Genomic DNA, 19,179 nt, shown 5'->3' on the forward strand with positions numbered 1-19,179 from the left:
CCCTAACCCCAACTCCTAACATCCTGCCCTAATCCCTAAGCCTAAACCCAAACCCTAACTCTAAATCCTGTCCCTAACACTAACCCTAACCCCTTTCCCTAATCCCTAATCCCAGGCCTAACTCCTAACCATTGACCCTTACCCTTATCCCTCAGGCTATCCTCTAATCTGTAACCATAAGCATAATCACTAAACCCTAACATCTAACCTAACTTAGCCACCAACTGCCTCCCCTCCCCTGACCCTACCATTCATTCTACCCATTCACTTACCCTGTGGTTCTGAGTAGTCCCTTCTGATGTGGATGTGGCCCCCAACGGCACCTTCAGAGTCCTCCAGGGGGTCCTGAGGAAGCCAGGATCCTGTGAGTGTGGATGTGGGCCCATGTGTTCCTGAGTCATAGTCAGCGGGTCCTGAGGACGCCGGGTCTCCTGTCACTGTGGACTATGCCTCACATCCTCTGGAAGCCTAACAGCAGGTCCTCAGGAGGCCGAGGGCTCCTGTCAGCCTGGACATGGCCCCATGGCCCCCAGAAAACTCATTGCGGGTCCTGAGGGGGCTGTGGGCTCCTGTCAGCATAGACGCAGCCCCATATGTCCTGAAGCCAAAGTGCTGATCCTAAAGAGGCTGGAGACCCTGTCAGTTTGGATTCGGCACCCACATTTTTCTTACGCCTCACCACAGGCCCTGACAAGGCTGGGGTCTTCTGTCTGCATGGAAGCATCCCCATATTTCCCGAAGTCTACACCGGGTTCCTGAGGACGTCAGCGTCCTGGTGTGTGGGCGTGGCCCCAAGTCCTCCCATAGCCTCACTGCGGATTCTGAGGAAGCCAGGGCTCCTGACACCATGGATGCGGCCCCCACCTTCCAGAAGACTCAAATTATGTCCTGAGTGGCCCGGGAGCTCCTGACAGAGTGGACGCAGCACCACAGCTTCCTGAAGCCTCCCTGCAGGTCCTGAAGCGGCCCAGGTGTTCCTGTCAGGGTGGATGCGGGCCCACATCTATCCTGGGAATCTGAGCAATCAGATGGGCAGAGAAAAAACACTTTGACTTGCTCTTCGTCTTATAAAGAGAAAGGACAGCTTTCCTATGTACAAAGTCAGTTGTCAAGATAGCCTTAGCGAATAAGAGTTGCAGCATCAAATCCCGCTGCACAGCTGGGACGCCCGAGCCCCAGGTCTTCCTGATCCCAAATCCCTGGGCCTGTCCCCCAACACAGGCTGCCAGGCTGAGGTCATTAGCAATTGCTCTCTTAGGAGCTCCGGGGAAGGGGAAAGGAGCTAGATAGGATGGGAAGGGACACAAGGAGGCCGAGAAAATGAAGGCCTTTCCACTTTAAGTTCAGCGTTCGACATGTCCAGCCATCCCAGGCCCCTGTGAAGAAAAGCTGAAATTTACATTACTTCAGTTACAGGAAAATAACAAAAGTTTACAGCTTAATACCCTGGAAAGCCCCACAATAGAATAAAAACTGAGCCCAGGCCAAGTGCAGGAAGCCCCTATTAGAATGAGAATAGATCTCAATGCCTTTGAAGGCCCCATATCAAAATGTAAACAGAACTTGAGGGGGATCCCTGGGTGGCGCAGCGGTTTGGCGCCTGCCTTTGGCCCAGGGCGCGATCCTGGAGACCCAGGATCGAATCCCACGTCGGGATCCCGGTGCATGGAGCCTGCTTCTCCCTCTGCTTGTGTCTCTGCCTCTCTCTCTCTCTCTCTGTGACTATCATAAAAAAAATAAAATCTTAAAAAAAAAGAAGTTTAAAAAAAAAAAGAACTGAGGAATTTCTCCAGCCCTTCGGGAGTACCCCGAGACCAACCCTTAAAACTAAGCTAAAACCCACCTCAGGGTCCAAGTCCCTGCTCTGCTCTGTCAGGTATACTTGGACACAAGCTCAAGCTTGTAAATAAACTCTCATGTGTTTGCCTTGGAGCCAGCTTTTCGGTGGTTTCTCAGATTAGCAATCTTCGGCACAACAATCTGAAATAAAAAAACAAAACCAAAAGAAGCTCGGACACAGAGTGAACGCAGGGTTCTGAGAGAAGCCACGGAGACCTGGGGGCTTGGCCGCTCTTCTGTGGAGGCCCCAGCAGACTGGGGTGGGGGATGCTCTGCCCCAGAGCCAGAGGACCCAGAGACCGCACCTGCATCCCACCTATCAGGGCCAGGTCTCAGGAACAGGGCAGCACAGCCCGCTGAGACCAGAGGTGCTGACGCCCACCCCGCCTCTGACCCCCGCAGGTGCATCTCCCAGGCAGATGTGCACCTGACAATCAGCGCCATGGCCCATCCCCAGACCCCACACAGAGCATTCGCTGCCACCAAGTTGTTGGACCACAGTGGCTGCAGAGCTGAAGCTCTGCCTGGAAAGTAGGGTCTAGATTCCTTTGTACTTTGTGCTCTTTTTTCATTTATTTTCTTTGATTCTTTTTTATTAATTGCCTTATTTTAATTTCTATGTATGTACCTTATATATTTCTTATTTTTACTTTCATAGTACTTTGATTGTGATTCTTTTTTTAATTTTTTTCAATTTATTTATGATAGTCACAAACAGAGAGAAAGAGAGAGAGAGAGAGAGAGAGAGGCAGAGACACAGGCAGAGGGAGAAGCAGGCTCCATGCACTGGGACCCCGACGTGGGATTTGATCCAGAGTCTACAAGATCATGCCCTGGGCCAAAGGCAGGCACTAAAACCCTGCGTCACCCAGGGATCACTTTAATTGTTTCTATTTTGGGATTTAGAATCTTTTAACAAGCTGGCCAAAATAATCTGGGTTTTATTTTGTTTTGTTTTGTTTTTTGGGGGGGAGGGCAGTTGTTATTGTTTTTCTTGTTTTTCCTTTTTCTTCCTTCTTTCTTTTCTGGAAAATATAATGAGATGGAGAAAATCACCTCCATAAAATAACATGAGGTCTACTCACAGCCAGGAAGTTCATCAATACACATATATGATGTCTAACTACAGTTTAAAACAATGATTATAAAGACAACAGCTGGGCTAGAAAAAGAGCAAAGAAGAAAACTAGAGAAACCTTTACTGTAGAAATAAAAGAACTAAAATCTAGTCAGCCCAATGTTAAAAATGGTATAACTGAGATGCAGTCCCAAGTGGAAGCCTTCAAAACAAGAATGGTTATGGACCACAGAGACAGACGTAGGGAAGTCATCCACTTATTAAAACAATAACATTCATACCATAGGAGACTCAGAAGATGAAGAGAGAGAAAAGGTGGGCCTTGCTCAGACATTAGAAACAACAAATACCCACCATTTGCTTCAAAGTGGATGGAACTGGAAGGTATTATGCTGAGTGAAGTAAGTCAATCGGAGAAGGACAAACATTGTATGTTCTCATTCATTTGGGGAATATAGATAATAGTGAAGGGAATATAAGGGAAGTGAGAAGAAATGTGTGGGAAATATCAGAAAGGGAGACAGAACATAAAGACTCCTAACTCTGGGAAAGGAACTAGGGGTGATGGAAGGGGAGGAGGGCGGGGGTGGGGGTGAATGGGTGACGTGTACTGACGGGCTGAGCACTGGGTGTTATTCTGTATGTGAGCAAATTGAATACCAATAAAAAGTAAATTTATTATTAAAAAAAGGAAAAAGAAAGAAAAAGTGGCATCTGGGTGGCTCAGTCACATAAGCTATTGTCTTAGGCTCAGATCATGATCCAGTTCCCAAGGCAGGCTCCCTGTTTGCAGGGAACCTGCTTCTCCCTCTCCATCTGCCCCTCTCTCTCTTGGTTTTTCTCTCCTCTCTCTTTCAAATAAATAAATGACATCTTTAAAAAGAAACAAACAAACAAACCCAGAAGGAAGAGAAATCTCCCATGTAGAAGAATTTCAAAGAAGTTGTACAGACATTCCACCCTCAAGTTGATTAGCATAGCCTCCCACTCATATGTATGGAATACACATAGTAACTTCCTTCTACAAAATATAATATGAAAATGTGTATATAAAAATAATAATATAATAATAATAATAATCACTTTACAACGGAGAAAGCTGACAAACAGTACCTCAGCAAGATGATCAGATTGATACCAAGACTGATAAATCATGTTGATAATATCTATCCTTTATATGATTTAATTAAAATGGCAGTGTATCTCTTTATATAATCCACAAAAAGAGTTTAATCATGAGATAACAGACATTTCCCAACTGAGGGAAATTTTACAAAATACTCTACTTCTCAAAGTGTACCAGTTCAACGACAACAAGGAAAGGCAGAAAGACTGTCACAATCCAGAGGAGCCTAAGAAAACATGAGTACAAATGGAATGGGATATGAGGGATGGTAACTTAGCAAAAACTAAGGAAATCTGAATAAAGTATGGTCTTTGGTTAATGAGAATATTTTAATATTGATTCAAGGCTAATATTTGTACCTTCCTAATATACCACCAACATCATATCCCTACCCCACAACATCCACGCCCACACCATCGGCCCCCAGCAAGGACCCAGTACATCTGCCCCCTGTGGGACATGCTCAACCTCCCCGGGGTTCTCTGGATACCCTCCTCCCATCAGAAGCCAGATTGTCCCATAGAGAACCCAGAGGTTGCAGGGAGGAGGGAAGGCAGAGATCCCCGAAAGGCTGGGTGTAGGTGAGCGGTGCAGAGGATACATTGGGCCCTGCCTCCGCCCACTGTCTGTCCTGGAGGGCGGCACACCCTGCACAGGACACCAGCCCCTAACCCAGAGGGACCTGGGCTGACCTGGTTCTGTGCTCTGTGGGGACTAGGTTGAATTGAGCCCCTCCCAGGCCCAACACAAAGACTAATGGGATCCAGGCCCCCATGGTCCTGGTCAGCCCTGGATTCTGGCCCCAGCCTGAGCGAGCCCTCTCACAGGTGGATGTGGCCTCCTGGGCCCTGGGCGTGCCCCACAGATCCAGGTCGCTAACCTAGGGCAGACTGGGGGATCCCGGGACACCCCAGGGTAGGGAGAGGATGGATAGGCCGGTTGGCCCCACCCAACCCCACACCAGGAGGCAGGCTCTTCCAGGTATTGGGGCCCCAGAGGGCCCAAGGCAGGTGTTCAGCTGCCCTACGGGGCCCCAGTACACGAGCCCATGAGCTGCAGGTCCAGGTCATCTCTGCTGTCCTCAGAACATTCACTCAGGCTGAAATCTCAGGACACACGCCCCCACCCGGAGTCCACACATGTTCCGACAATGTGGACTCTAGCACCCGCCTCTCCACACCGTGTGATTATTGCCCTCCCCTAAAGGACAGAAAGGTCTTCCTCCCCAGGGGAAGGCGCGCATTAGGCTCTGAGCCCCTTTGCTGTAAAAAGTCAATAAAGTGTTGTGCAAAAATGCACAGCCAGCCCGTTTCTGTTTCTCCCAGAACTCTGTGCATGGGGCGTGAAGAGACACCCAGAGAGGAGGAGGGGGCACCATCCAGGCTCCAAACAGCCCCTGCAGGGGCGCCACCAGGTACACAGAGCTGACGTCCCCATGTGCCTTCCAGGGGCAGCCAGACGCCAGGGCCAGGACCCCACAGACTTTACCTGGACTCAGGCTGTGTCCCCGGGCCAGGGGTGGCTGGGACAGAGAGACAGCCAGGGAGCTTCAGGTCACCAGGGTCTGTGCACAGTGACCTGGGAGGTCTGTGCTCCCTCTGTCCTGAGGGCCAAGGATGGCCGAGTTCCGGGACACTTCCTCCCGTCCCCACATCCCCGTGCCTGTATGCCTGGGGCACAGAGGGCCTGTGGGGCGGTCAGCGTGGCCCTGGAAGGGATGTCAGGACACCAGGCCCTGGTGTTGTGCCCAAGATTGTAAATCAGGGAAACCACCAAGGAGCCCACACTGATGGAAACTCCCGAGGGTTTCTTTACAAGCTGGAGCTTGGGTGTAATTTCACCAAACACAGTGGAGCAGGGATGTGGATCCTGGGACTAAGAGGCATAGCAGCTTTATAGGGGCCAGTGGCCCATGGGATATGCAGAAAGTTGCACAGTCATGATGGTCCACACACAGGTGGCCAATTGAATTACACTTGACCAAATAGTATCCACTTGAGCTGGCCTATTACTTTGGTCAGAATTGTCGCACAGTTTTCGGGGGCACAAAGCAGGGTTACATTGTTATGAGCCGATTTCCGATTAGGGTGTGCCTAGCGGCCTGACTAGGGTGGGGCAGCGCCTTAAGCAATAAGCAGCTCATGTGGGGGTCATAGGGGAGGAGGTGGGTGTAGCACAAAATGGAATCAGTCCTGCTCTGCTTGTCCAGGGGTAGGAGATTTTTGTTAACTTTCCTGGGTCCCACACTTGCAGCTCACGAACCTGGGCCACCCTCACCTGGTGGACTCAGCCTGCACACCTTGTGGTGCTGGATCTCTCACACCAGCGTGTGGAGGGCACCCTCCTCGCCCTAGTGAGTAGGGGCTGGGTGAGCATAGGGCTCGCCAGAAGGCCAGGGAGCACAGGGGACCGAGAACCCAGCCCAGACCCCAACTCGACTCCCATACACAGGCAGCAACAGGGCTCCCCGCCATGGGCAGCCAGCTCCTCAGGATCTCCCCACAGGGCGGCGCTGAAGTCTGGCTCCCTGCTGGAGAGGCATCTGGGAGAAGAGAAACAGCAGGTGCTCAGCGGGACCCCCTGAGGACATGGGAATTTGGCTGAGTCGGACCTTCCAGCTCAGCTGACCCTCCAGTGGAAAGTCACTGCAGGAGCAAGCCCTGAGTCGGCAAGGAGGGCCCAGCTATCTGCCCAGCGCCAGCACCAGAAATGATGTTGTGCCAACCATTTCAGCATTTGGATGACCCAGCCAGAGGATCAGATAGCTGCACGTGATATCTGAATGTGATAGACACACACACAAACTAAAACCAACAAAAGTCAGAATCCCCCCCAATGTTGTCAAACAGCAGCCAGATAGTTACATACACGATGCTGTGGTCTCCAATAGGATACATGGTAGACGCTATAAACCATGACTACAGAGGTACTGGAGGCACAGAGATGTGCCTGCTGGGTTTCAAAAAGGAGCACAGAGAGGCAGGAAGCATCCTACGGAGGGCGTGTCCCTTCTAAGAAAGGACACCAGGTCCCTGTGTAGGCTACAGATTGTGAAATCTGTCCTCCTCTCTTTGAGCCTCTGGTTTTCCTCCTCTTTTGTTCTTCTTAATTATAGTTTAGCCTCCACCCTGCATCCAAGACAATGACCAAAGAGGCTTCCTTATGACATCGCATCCTAAAAGGAGGCCGAGCTCTGGCTACCAGGTTCAGAAATGGTCATTGCCTAGGTGTATGCTGATCCCCCGAACTTGTGGCTTCACGGTTCTTCTCTCCCTGCAGAACGAGGGGAACCACAGGTCTTACAATGAAAGACGCCCACTTTCCCTGGGGCAGTACTATCCCTTGTGGAAGACGTCATCTGGGCCAAGTAGGACAAGTGGGGCGATCAAGAATAGTCCTCAGGTGAGACATAAGCAAACACTTACCTTTGATGTCATGCTTTATTTGTTCATCCATTTATTATTTGTTAAATATTTTCGTTTCATGTCCTCTCTATACCCAACATGGAGTTCAAACTCACAACCCTGAGATCAAGATCCCCCAACCAGGCCAGCCAGGCACCCCAGTGCCATGTTTCATAACTCTTTGCTTCCTTGACTATCTCTGCATCCAACTGGAACATTAAGTCCAGGACGGGAAGCTTTAGTTACCTCCGAATCCTAGAACATTCTCACTGTATCCCAATCCTAGATTGACATTTACCATTGAATAGCACTTTAAATAAATAGTAAAATAACTACTACAGTAAAGGAAATTATCAACTTTTCACGTGTGTGTGCCCTGCTCCCTGGGCTCCCAGGGAAGCTATGGTTTCTTTCACATTCATCAGGTCCAAATGACTCCACCACACCTCAAAGCGTGGGCTCAGTTTCTGCCCTGACACATGCAAGACCCCTGCATCAATTAACATGTATCAATCAAAGAGAGCCTGACTGGCTTGGTGTTGTTCGTAAGAACATGGGACTCTTGCTCTTGGGGTAGCAAGTTCTAGCCCCATGTTGGCTGTAGAGATTACAGAAAAATAAAATCTTAAAAACAATCAATCAGTTGATCTTGGGGAGACACAGCCCCGGATCCCACAAGGGCAGAGAGCCAACTGAAGGGTCTACGCACAATATTATAAGCAGCAGTGCACAAAATCTGAACTTTCAGAAGTCTCCTAGAGTGGGGGACACACCAGCCTTAAGGTGTTCAGGTGGAGAAGTGGGGGGCAGTCCCTGGAGACACAGGGCGGGCTCAGGATCCCAAGGGTCCCAAGGACAGTGGCGCCAACTGTTCCCAGGCACAGGAGCAGGAACCCGGCTGAGAGCAGCAGGACTCGGGCCAGCTGTCTACCCTATGTGGCCATAAGCTGCAAACCCCTGTGCAGTCACAGGGCCCCGTTCCTGGGACAGACCAGCAAAGGCCAGGAGTGCAAGGACACCCTCCCAGGCAGGAAGAGCACAGGGCTCCACCAGGCAGCCCCTAAAATTTGGAGTTTAATAATTCAGTCACTTGTCTGTCGGGAGGCTGAGAAAATTGAGGCCCTTCCACTTTAAGTTCACTGTTAGCACAAGAACTGCCATCCGAGGACCCTGTGAATAAGAGCTAAAATTTACATTTCTTCAGTTACAGGAAAAAAAGAAAAAAACACGTTACAGCCTAGGGTCCCAGAAAGCCCCATATTAGAATGAGAACAAAGCTCAATGCCCTTGAAGGCCTCATATCAAAATGTAAACAGAACTTTAGGAATTGCTCCAGCCCTTCTGGAGGTCCCTGAGACCAGCCCTTAAAACTAAGCTAAAACTCACCTCGGGGGCCAAGTCCTTCCTCCACTATGTGGGGTATACTTGGACCCAAGCTCGAGTTTGTAAATCAACCCTCCTGTGTTTGCATTGGTGTTGGCTCCTTAGTTGTTTCTCCGATTCAGAATCTTGGGAACAAGACCCCCATGTTCCCTCCCCACCTGGGCTGATCCCCTGTCCCCTCCAACCCAGGCTGACCCTCAGTCACCTCCCGCCCACAGCAGCTTGGCACAAGCCCTCACAGAGGTCCCACGGTCACGGTCGGCACTCTGGCTGTCCCCAGCCTCCCAGGAGAAGAAAGGAGGTTTCGGTAGGACACATTCCCATGGTGGCCCCAGGGTTCCCTGCCCAGGATGGCAGCTAGGGACAGGCTGTGGTCTGTGTCCCTGATGCCAGCTCCTCCTCCCTGGTTTTCCTGCAGGAAATGAAGGAGGAGGCCTCGTCTCCTCCAGGGACATCATGCAGATAGACCTGGACATGAACAGGACTTTCGGCAGCCAAATCATGTTTTGGGATTGCTAGGGGGTGGGGTGTGGCTGCTGATTCAGGGGGCTTCAGGGCCTCGGGGGTGTCCCAGAGGCTTCTGGGTAGGGAACACAGGCCGGGGGAAGCAACAGCAGCCAGCAACACACCACTGTATGGTAGGGTGCCGGGGATGACCACCGTGCCCCAAAACCCGGGGCTTCGGGGATGAGGAAGTCACTACGTTGGCGCCTCTAGGGGTTTCCATGGGAGCTGAACCCCAAAGGGGTGAGGGACAGCCCCTTGAAAAGCAGGGGGCTGCGGTGGGGCCCGTGGAGGGCAGTAACCGGACCTGGGGCCAGGCGGCATGGCAGTGGCTGGAGCAGGACACACATCCATCTGATGAGGGTCGGACGGGTCAGGGAGACACCCACACTTGGTGTTTTATATATATCTAAATTCTATGCATTTAATTTGAGACAATTTGCAATTTGTAAACATACATAGTATGATGATCCCCAGATAATGCCCCCGGTCCAGCCAGCGCCCTTCACTGACCACACGGGGCCCCAGGGGCAGGTGTCACAGCAAACCCCAGACTGAGGTCCCCTTTATCTGTAGACATATCCGTGTGCATCTGAGAGAATGTGGATGCCCTGTGTTGGCAGGCCCCCCACGCCATCCCCCTCATTCCCCACCCCCACACCATCCCCCTTCGTCATCATCCCCAATGGCATCCCACCTATACCATCCCCCTCACACCCACACAGCCCCACAATATCCCCACCCACACCACACCCCCACCATCCCCCCTACATCATACCCCACACGCCACCACCATCATGCCCCTGCCCCCACAACATCCACCCCCACACCATCTGCCCCCAGCAAGGACCCAGTGCAGCTGCCCCTTGTGGGACATACTCAGCCTCACCAGGGATCTCTGGACACCCTGCTCCCATCAGAAGACCGGGTTTCCCATAGAGTACCCAGGGGTGGAATGAAGGAGGGAAGGCAGGGAGCCCCTGACAGGGTGGTTGCAGGTGAGTGGTGCAGAGGACCCACTGTGCCCTGCCTCCACCCACTGTCCCTCCTGGAGGGCGGCACACCCTGCATCGGACACCAGCCCCTAACCCAGAGGGACATGGGCTGGCCTGGCCCCAGACTCTGTGGGGGCTGCGGGGATTTGAGACCCCCAGGCCCAACACAAACACTAACGGGATCCAGCCGCCCAATGGCCCTGGCCAGCCCTGGATTCTGGCCCCAGGCTGAGAGAGTCCTCCCACAGCTGGATGTGGCCTATTGGGCCCTGGGCGTGCCCAACACGTGCCTAGGTCGCTGAACTAGGGCAGGCCTGGGGATGCCGGGACACCCCAGGTTGGGGAGAGGAGGGGTAGGCGGTGGGCCTCACCCACACCAACACCAGGAGACAGGCTCCACCAGGTGTTGGGACCCCAGGGGGCCCAAGTCCGGGGTCCAGATGCCCTGCGGGGACCCAGTGCAGGAGCCCATGACCTGCAAGTCCAGGTCAGCTCTGCTGTCCTAAGAACCGTCTCTCAGGCTGAAACCTCAGGACACTTCCCCACCCAGAGTCAAAACATGTTCCGAGGTGGGGGACTCCAGCACCAGACCCCACCCCACATGTGATTCTTGACCTCCCCTAAAGGACAGAATGGTCTCCCTCCCCAGGGGAAGGCACGCACCCTCGGCTCTGAGCCCATTTGGTGTAGAAAGTCAACAGAGTGCTGTGGTGCGAAAATGCACAGCCAGCCCCTTTCTGTGTCTCCCAGAACTCTGTGCAGAGGGTGAGGAGAGACCCCGAGAGAGGAGGAGGGGCTACATCCACGCCCCAAACAGCCCCTGCAGTGGCGTTGCCAGGCACACCCAGCTGACATCCCCACGTGCATTCCAGGGGCAGCCAGACACCAGAGTCAGGCCCCACAGACTACTGGGACTCAGCCTGTGCCCCGCAGGCCAGAAGTGGCTGGGACAGAGTGACAGCCAGGGAGCCTCAGGTCACCAGGGTCTGTGGAAAGTGACCTGGGAGGTCTGTGCTCCCTCTGTCCAGGGGGCCGGGGCTGGCTGGGTTCCGGGGCACTTCCTCCCCTCCCTGAACCACTGTGCCTGTGTGCCTGGGGCACAGAGGGCCTGCGGGGTGGTAGCGTGGCCCTGGAAGAGATGTCAGGACCACAGGGCCTTGTGTTGTGCCCAAGATGGCGAATCCGAGAAACCACCAAGGAGCCCACACCGATGCAAACTCCCGAGGGTTTCTTTACAAGCTGGAGCTTGGGCCCAGTGCACCGGACACAGAGGAGTAGGGACTTGGACACCGAGACTAAGAGGCATAGCAGCTTTATAGGAGCCAGTGGCCCATGGGAATGCTGAAAGATGCGTAGTCATGTCAGTCCACACGCAGGTGGCCGATTGAATTACACTTTACCCTATAGTATCGACTTGAACTGGCCTATTACTTTAGTCAGAATTGGCACGCAGTTTTATGGGGCACAAACCAGGGTTACATTGTTATGAGCCATTTTCGAATTAGGGTGTGCCCAGCGGCTTGAGTCTGGTGGGGCAGCACCTTAAGCTATAAGCAAGTCATGTGGGGTCATAAGGGAGATGACAGGTGGAGCACAAAATGGAATCAGTCCTGCTCTGCTTGTCGAGGGGTAAGGGATTTTTGTTAAATATCCTGGGTCCCACACTGCAGCTCACGCACATGGGCCACCCTCACAAGGTGTACTCGGCGTGCACAACTTGTGGTGCTAGATCTCTCACACCAGGGTGTGGAGGGAACCCTCCTCGCCCTAGTGAATAGGGGCTGGGTGAGTATGGGGCTCATCCTGAAGGCCAAGCAGCACAGGGGACCGAGGAACCCCAGCCCAGTCCCCACCCAGACTCCCAAACAGAGGCAGCCCCAGGGCTCCCCCCCATGGGCAGGGCAGCCCCAAGGTCTGGCTCCCTGATGGAGAGGCATCAGGGAGAAGATAAGCAGACAGCTCATGGGAGGACTCACTGCCGCACATGGGAATATGGCCAAGCCAGACCTTCCAACTCAAATGACTCTCCAGCGGAAAGAAACTACACGAGGGATCCCTGGGTCTGCTAGGAGAGCCTAGCTACCCGCCTAGCACCAGCACCAGAAATGATGTTGTGCCAACCATTTCAGCATTTGGGTGACCCACCCAGAGGATCAGATAGCTGCACGTGATAGTGACATGTGATAGACACACACACACCCCAAAACCAACAGAAGTCGGAATCCTCCCCAATGTTGTCTAACAGGAGCCAGATGGTTACATACACGACGCTCTTGTCCCCAGTAGGATACATGGAGATGCAATAAACCATGACTGCAGAGGTGCTAGAGATACAGAGATGTGCTTGCTGGTTTCCAACAAGGAGCACAGAGGTGCAGGAAGAATCCTACGGAAGGGAGGCCCCTTCATGGAAAGGACACTATGTCCCTGTGATGGCTACGGATGGTGAAATCTGTCCTCCTCTCTCTTAGCTTCTGGTTTTCCTCCTAAATGCCATTTTCCTCAATCATAAGACCAAAAATTTATTTTATGTTTTTAAATTCCTTTTTATTGGAGTCCAATTTGTATGAATTCTTGCTTCAGCAAGGGTGTCATTCAGGAGAGAAGGAGAGAGAAAGATTTTCTGGACAGTCAACATATCAAGGATTTCATGACCACTTAACCAGTCCAGTAAGGGATTAAGAGGGACTCTTCTAGTGGGGGAACAAAAAGAGACCAAAAGCAATAAAGACTAGAAAGGACCAGAGAACGTCACCAGAAACACCAACTCTTCTGGTAACACAAAGGAACATAGTTCATATCTGTGAATAATCACTCTGAATGCTGATATACTAAATGTTCTAATCAAAAGATATAGGGTATCAGAGTGGCTTAAAACACAGGATCCGGGATACTTGGGTGTTTCAAGGGGTTGAGCATCTGCCTTTGACTCAGGCTGTGATCCTGGAGTCTGGGATCATGTCCCATATTAGGCTCCTGGTGGGGAGTCTGCTTCTCTCTCTCCCTAATTTTCGGCCTCTCTCTCTCTCTCTCTCTCTGATAAATAAAATCGTTATTAAAAAAACGAGATCCATCTGTATGCTGCCTACAAGATGCTCACCTTAGACCTATACACACCAGCAGATTGAAAGTCAGGGGAGGGAAAATCATCTACCACGCTAATGGATATCAAAAGAAAGCTGGAGGACCCATACTTATATCAGACAAACGAGATTTGAAACGAAACCCTGGGGGACACCTGGTGGCTCAGTGGTTGAGCATCTGCCGTCGGCTCAGGGTGTGATCCTGGGATCCCAGGATCGAGTCCCACATCACCCTCCCTTTGGGGAGCCTGCCTCTCTCTCTGCCTATGTTTCTGCCTCTGCCTCTCTGTGTATCTCTCAAAAATAAATAAATAATATATTTAAATCTCAAAAAGAAACAACAAATATTGTATGAAGAGATGAAGAAGAACATTATTTCATAATTAAAAAGACTATCAAGATCAAACAACTAACTATTTGTGCTGCCAACATGAGTACCTAAATATAGAAACCGATTAACAACAAACGTATAGGAAATCACTGATAATAATACACTGACAGAGGATTCCAACACCCACTTATGGCAACGGACCGATCGTCTATGCAGAAAATCAACGAGGGAACAATAGCCTTGACACACTGGACCACAGGGACTCGACAGATATAGTTAGAATATTAGATCCAAAAGGAGAATAAACATTCTGTTCAATTGCATATGGGACATTCTCCAGAACAGATCATATCATGGCCCACAAATCAGACCTCAACAGGTACAACAGGTACAAGTATGTTGATTTCACACCCTGTACATTTTCAGACCAAGGCGCATGAAACTGGAAGTCGACAGTAAGAAAAAAATTGGACAGACGAAAAATACGTGGAGTTTATGATCATCCTACTAGAGAATGAATGGAGCAACCAGAAAATTGAAGAGGTAATTTAAAACAAATGAAAATGAAAACATGTTTCTCCAAACCTCTGGGATGTAGCAAAGGCAGTCCTAAGAGGGAAGTACATAGCAATACAGGCCTACCTCAAGAAACAAGAAGTCTCCAATACACATCGTAACCCTACACCTGAAGGAGCTGAAAAAGGAATAACAAACAAAGACTAAAGCCTACAAAAGAAGGGGAAAAAGATCAGAGAAGAAATAAACAATACAGAAACAACAAAACAGTAGAATGGAATAACAGAACTAAGAGCTAGTTCTTTAAAATAATTAATAAAATGGATCAAGCCCTAGCCAGCCTTATCAACGAGAAAAGAGAAAAGACCTAAATAAATAAAATCACCAATGAGAGAAGAGAGATCACAATCAACACCAGAAAAATAAGACAATTATAAGGGGATACTATGAAAGATTATACGCTAACAAACTGGGAGACCTGGAAGAAATGAACAAATCCCTAGAAATGTGCAAATGAGCAAAACTGAAATAGGAAGAAATAGAAAATGTGAACAGACCCATTACTAGCAAAGGAATTGAATCAGCAAGGCACCTGGGTGCCTCAGTGGTTGAGCATGTGTTTGGCTCACATCATGATCCCGGGGTCCTAGGGGTTCAAGTCCCACATCAGGCTCCCCGCATGGAGCCTCATTTTCCCTCTGCCTATACCTCTACATCTTTGTGTCTCTCATGAATACATAAATAAAATATTTAAAAAAGAAAAAAGATAAAAAGTTGAGAAAGGACCCAAATAAAATCAGATGAGAAAAGAGAAATAAAAACCAACACTAGAGAAATACAAACGATAATAAGAGAATATGATGAAAAATTATATGCCAGCAACCTAGAACCTGAAAGAAATAGATCAATTCCTAGAAATATATAACATAGCAAAAATTAAAAATGAGGAAATATGAAATTTGAACAGACAGATAACCAGCAAAGAAATTGAATCAGCAATCAGGGTTCTCACAACAGGAGAGCTTAGATCAATAGAACAGAATGGAAAGCCAAAACAAGATACAAACCTGTATCTATGACCCATAAAGGATAACAAGGCAGGAAGGAATATCCAATGGCAGAAAGACAGTCTCTTCAATAAACCCTAACCCTGACCCCAGGATAAGAATAAATGGTGTTGGGAAAACCAGGCAGCCACATGCAGAAGAATGAAACTGGACCACATTCTTACACCATATATATAAAAAATAAATTCAAAATGGATGAAAGACCTAAATGTGAGACCTGAAACCATACAAAGAAGAAAAGATAGGCAGCAACGTCTTTGACATTGGCCACTAATTTTTCTTTCTAGATATGCCATTGAGGTGAGGGAACAAAAGCAAAAATGCTATTGGGACTTCATCAAAATGAAAAGCTTCCGCAAAGTGAAGGAAACAACCAAAGCTAAAAGGCAACATACAAAATGAAAGGAGATATTGGTAAACAACACATCCAAGAAAGAGTTAGTATGCAAAACACATAAAGGAAGTATAAATCTCAAGATCTTAAAAACAAATTATGCAACTAGAGATGGGCAGAAAAATGAATGGACTTTGTCTCTGACAAGACAGCCAGATGGCCACCAGACTCATGGAAAGACACAAAGTGTCACTCATCATCAGGGAAATACAAACCAAAACCACAATGATATGTCACCTGAGAGCCGTCATAATGGGTAAAATTAACAACACAAGAAACAACAGGTGTTGGTGAGGCTTTGGAGAAAGAGTAGCCTCCTTACATTCCTGGTGGGCATGCGAACAGATTTAGCCACTGTGGAAAACAGTGTGGAGGGTCCTTGAGAAGTTAAAAAAATGGATCCCTGGGTGGTGCAGTGGTTTGGTACCTGTCTTTGGCCCAGGGTGCGATCCTGGAGACCCGAGATTGAATCCCACTTTGGGCTCCAGGGCATGGAGCCTGCTTCTCCCTCTGCCTGTGTCTCTGCCTCTCTCTCTGTGACTATCATTAAAAAAATTTTAAAAAAAGAAGTTAAAAATAGAGCTACCCTACGATTCCAAAATTTCACAGCTAGGTATTTACCCCGAGGATAGAGAAGTACTTTAGTAGATTCGAGGAAGGACACGCAGCCCAATGTTTGTAGCAGCGTTATCAACAACAGCCAGACTGTGGATACAGCCCAGATGTCCATCGACTGATGAATGGGCAGAAAGATGTGGTAAATACACACACTGCGACATCACTCGGTCATCAGAAGGGATGAAATGACTCCATTTACGGTGACGTGGAAGGAGTGGAAAGGATTTATGCTAAATGAACTCAGTCAGAGAAAGACAGATACCAAATACCATACAATTGCATTCACATGTGAATTTTGAGAAACCAAACAAACTGGCAAAGGGGCAGAGGAGGCATGAGAGAAGCAAACCAAGATACACACTCTTAACCACAGAGAATAAACTAATAAATACCAGGGGACGGTGGGGAGGATGGTGAATCAGGGGATGGGGATAGTGGAGGACACCTGTGACCAGTACCAGGCATTGTATCCAAGAGTCTAACCACTATGTGGTAAACCTGAAACTATATCATACTGTGTTTACAAACAGGAATTCAAGTAAAACTTTAAAATAATAATTGGTAGTATAGAGAAAACATGTGCACACAAGAGATATAATCAAAAAGGCAACTGAAAATCCAAATAAAGAGTCTTTAGAGCCACAAATCCCCTCCTTAGCTCAGCTCGGGAGAAACCTGCCATGTCTATTCTCACCCCAGCAGAAGCCAGGATTTTGATTCTCTGGGGAGGCCACTGACTTGGTGGAGTCAGGCTATCTTTGAAACCAAAACCTAAATAGAGTGCATAAAACTAAACTGCCCAAGATGCTAGGAGTCCCAGTGCAGGCACATGCCAAGACCCAAACTCTAACCATACACAGACATAAGCCTAACCCTACACTTAATCTTAATGTTAACCTAACCCTTGAACAAGACCCATCACTAATCGAAAACCAAACACAAACCCCAAGACCAAAACACATTCACGGAACCTTCATGCCAACCCTCACCCTATATCCTAAACCTATTCTAAACCCTTAACCCTGACCCATACCTTAAATCTAACCCTAACCTCTAACCCTAACCTTAACTTAATGTACTCAAATCATATTCCTATCCTTAACCTGTACCCTAACCCTAACCTTCTAATACTAATCCTATCTCATACCCCTAAATGTACTCTAACCTCTACCCTAAAACTAACTCCTAAACCACTCCCTATACCTATCTATTACCCTTTTCCAAAACCGTACCCTGACCCTGACCCTGACCTGACCCTAAACCCTAACTAAATACTAATCCTATCCCTAGCCGTAATCCCTATCCTAAACCTAACCCTCGCCCTAACCCTAAACCTAGCCCTAAATTTTACCCTAACCCCTAACCCTTACCCCTAACGCTAACTCACACCCTAACACCTCACCCTAACTGCAAACCTAAGCCCAACCCTAACTGTAACCATAACCCTAACCCCACCTCCAAACCTCCTGCCCTAAACCCTAAAGCATAACCCTAACCCTAACTCTAAATACTGTCACTAACCCTAACCCCGTTCCCTAATCCCTAACCACCATCCTAACTCCTAACCACTGACCCTTACCCTTATCCCTCACCCTAACCTCTAATCCGTAACCATAAGGTTAATCACAAACACCTAACATCTAACCTAAGCCAAACCACCAACTACCTCACCTCCCCTGACCCTACCATTCATTCTACCCATTCACTTACCCTGTGGTTCTGAGGAGTCCCTTCTGATATGGATGAAGCCCCCAATGTCTTGTGCTCTTTTTGTTCAGTCTCCTTATTTATTCTCTGTGATGCTCCTGAGAAGGGAGTCACATCCATCATTTCCTTCCTGAATGCTCACTGTCAGGACACAGCAAGCCCCACAATAGAATAAAAACTGAGCCCAGTCCAAGGGCAGGAAGCCCCTATTAGAACAGATCTCAATGCCCTTGAAGGCCCCATATCAAAATGTAAACAGAATTTGAGGAATTACTCCAGCCCTTCGGGAGTTCCCCGAGACCAACTCTTAAAAATAAGCTAAAACCCACCTCGGGGTCCAAGTCCCCGCTCCACTGTGTTGGGTATACTTGGACACAAGCTCGAGCTTGTAAATAAACCCTCATGTGTTTGCATTGGTGTTGGCTTCTTGGTGATTTCTCAGATTCACAATCTTGGGCACAACAGTCTGAGATAAAAAAAAGAAAACCAAACGAAGCTTGGACGCAGGTAGAGTGAACACAGGGTTCTGAGCGAAGCTGCGGAGACCTGGGGGCTTCGGGGTTCTTCTATGGAGGCCCCAGCAGACTGGGGGGCGGGATGCTCAGCCCCAAAGACAGAGGACCCAGCGTCCCCACCGGCATCCCGCACATCAGAGCCAGGAATCAGGGAGCAGCACAGTGACGCCTGCTGAAGCCCAGAGGGGCTGACGCCCACCCCGACTCTGACCCTCACAGGTGCAACTCCCAGGCAGATGTGCACCTGACAATCAGCACCAAGGCCCATCCCCAGACCCCACACAGACCATTCGCTGCCCCCAAGTTGCCAGACCACAGAGGCTGCAAAGCTTCAGCTCTGCCTGGAAAGTAGGGTCTAGATTCCTTTGTACTTTGTCCTCTATTTTTAATTATTTTCTTTGATTCTTTTTTATTAATTGCCTTATTTTAATTTTATGTATGTACCTTATATATTTCTTAGTTTTACTTTTATGGTAGTTTAATTGTGTTTCATATTTTGAGATTTAGAATTTTTTAACAATCAGGCCAAAATAATCTGGTGGGTTTTTTTGGAGGGCAGTTGTTATTGTTTTTCTTGGTTTTTCTTTTTCTTTCTTCTTTCTTTTCTGGAAAAAATGAT

The 19,179-nt window shown here is 49.0% G+C and overlaps 1 long non-coding RNA gene across 1 annotated transcript; it reads right to left on the bottom strand.

Annotated features, from left to right (window-relative positions):
• Positions 1-278: 278 nt before the first annotated feature.
• On the bottom strand, positions 279-18,117 carry LOC140625768 (uncharacterized). Its single transcript, XR_012025086.1, has 3 exons — positions 18,049-18,117; positions 1,844-1,980; positions 279-1,389 (listed from the first exon to the last, which is right to left on the bottom strand). It is a non-coding gene; the product is annotated as an uncharacterized lncRNA (long non-coding RNA).
• Positions 18,118-19,179: the final 1,062 nt, after the last annotated feature.

Source organism: Canis lupus, chromosome 36, assembly GCF_048164855.1.
Source record: "Canis lupus baileyi chromosome 36, mCanLup2.hap1, whole genome shotgun sequence".
NCBI classification, from domain to species: domain Eukaryota; kingdom Metazoa; phylum Chordata; class Mammalia; order Carnivora; family Canidae; genus Canis; species Canis lupus.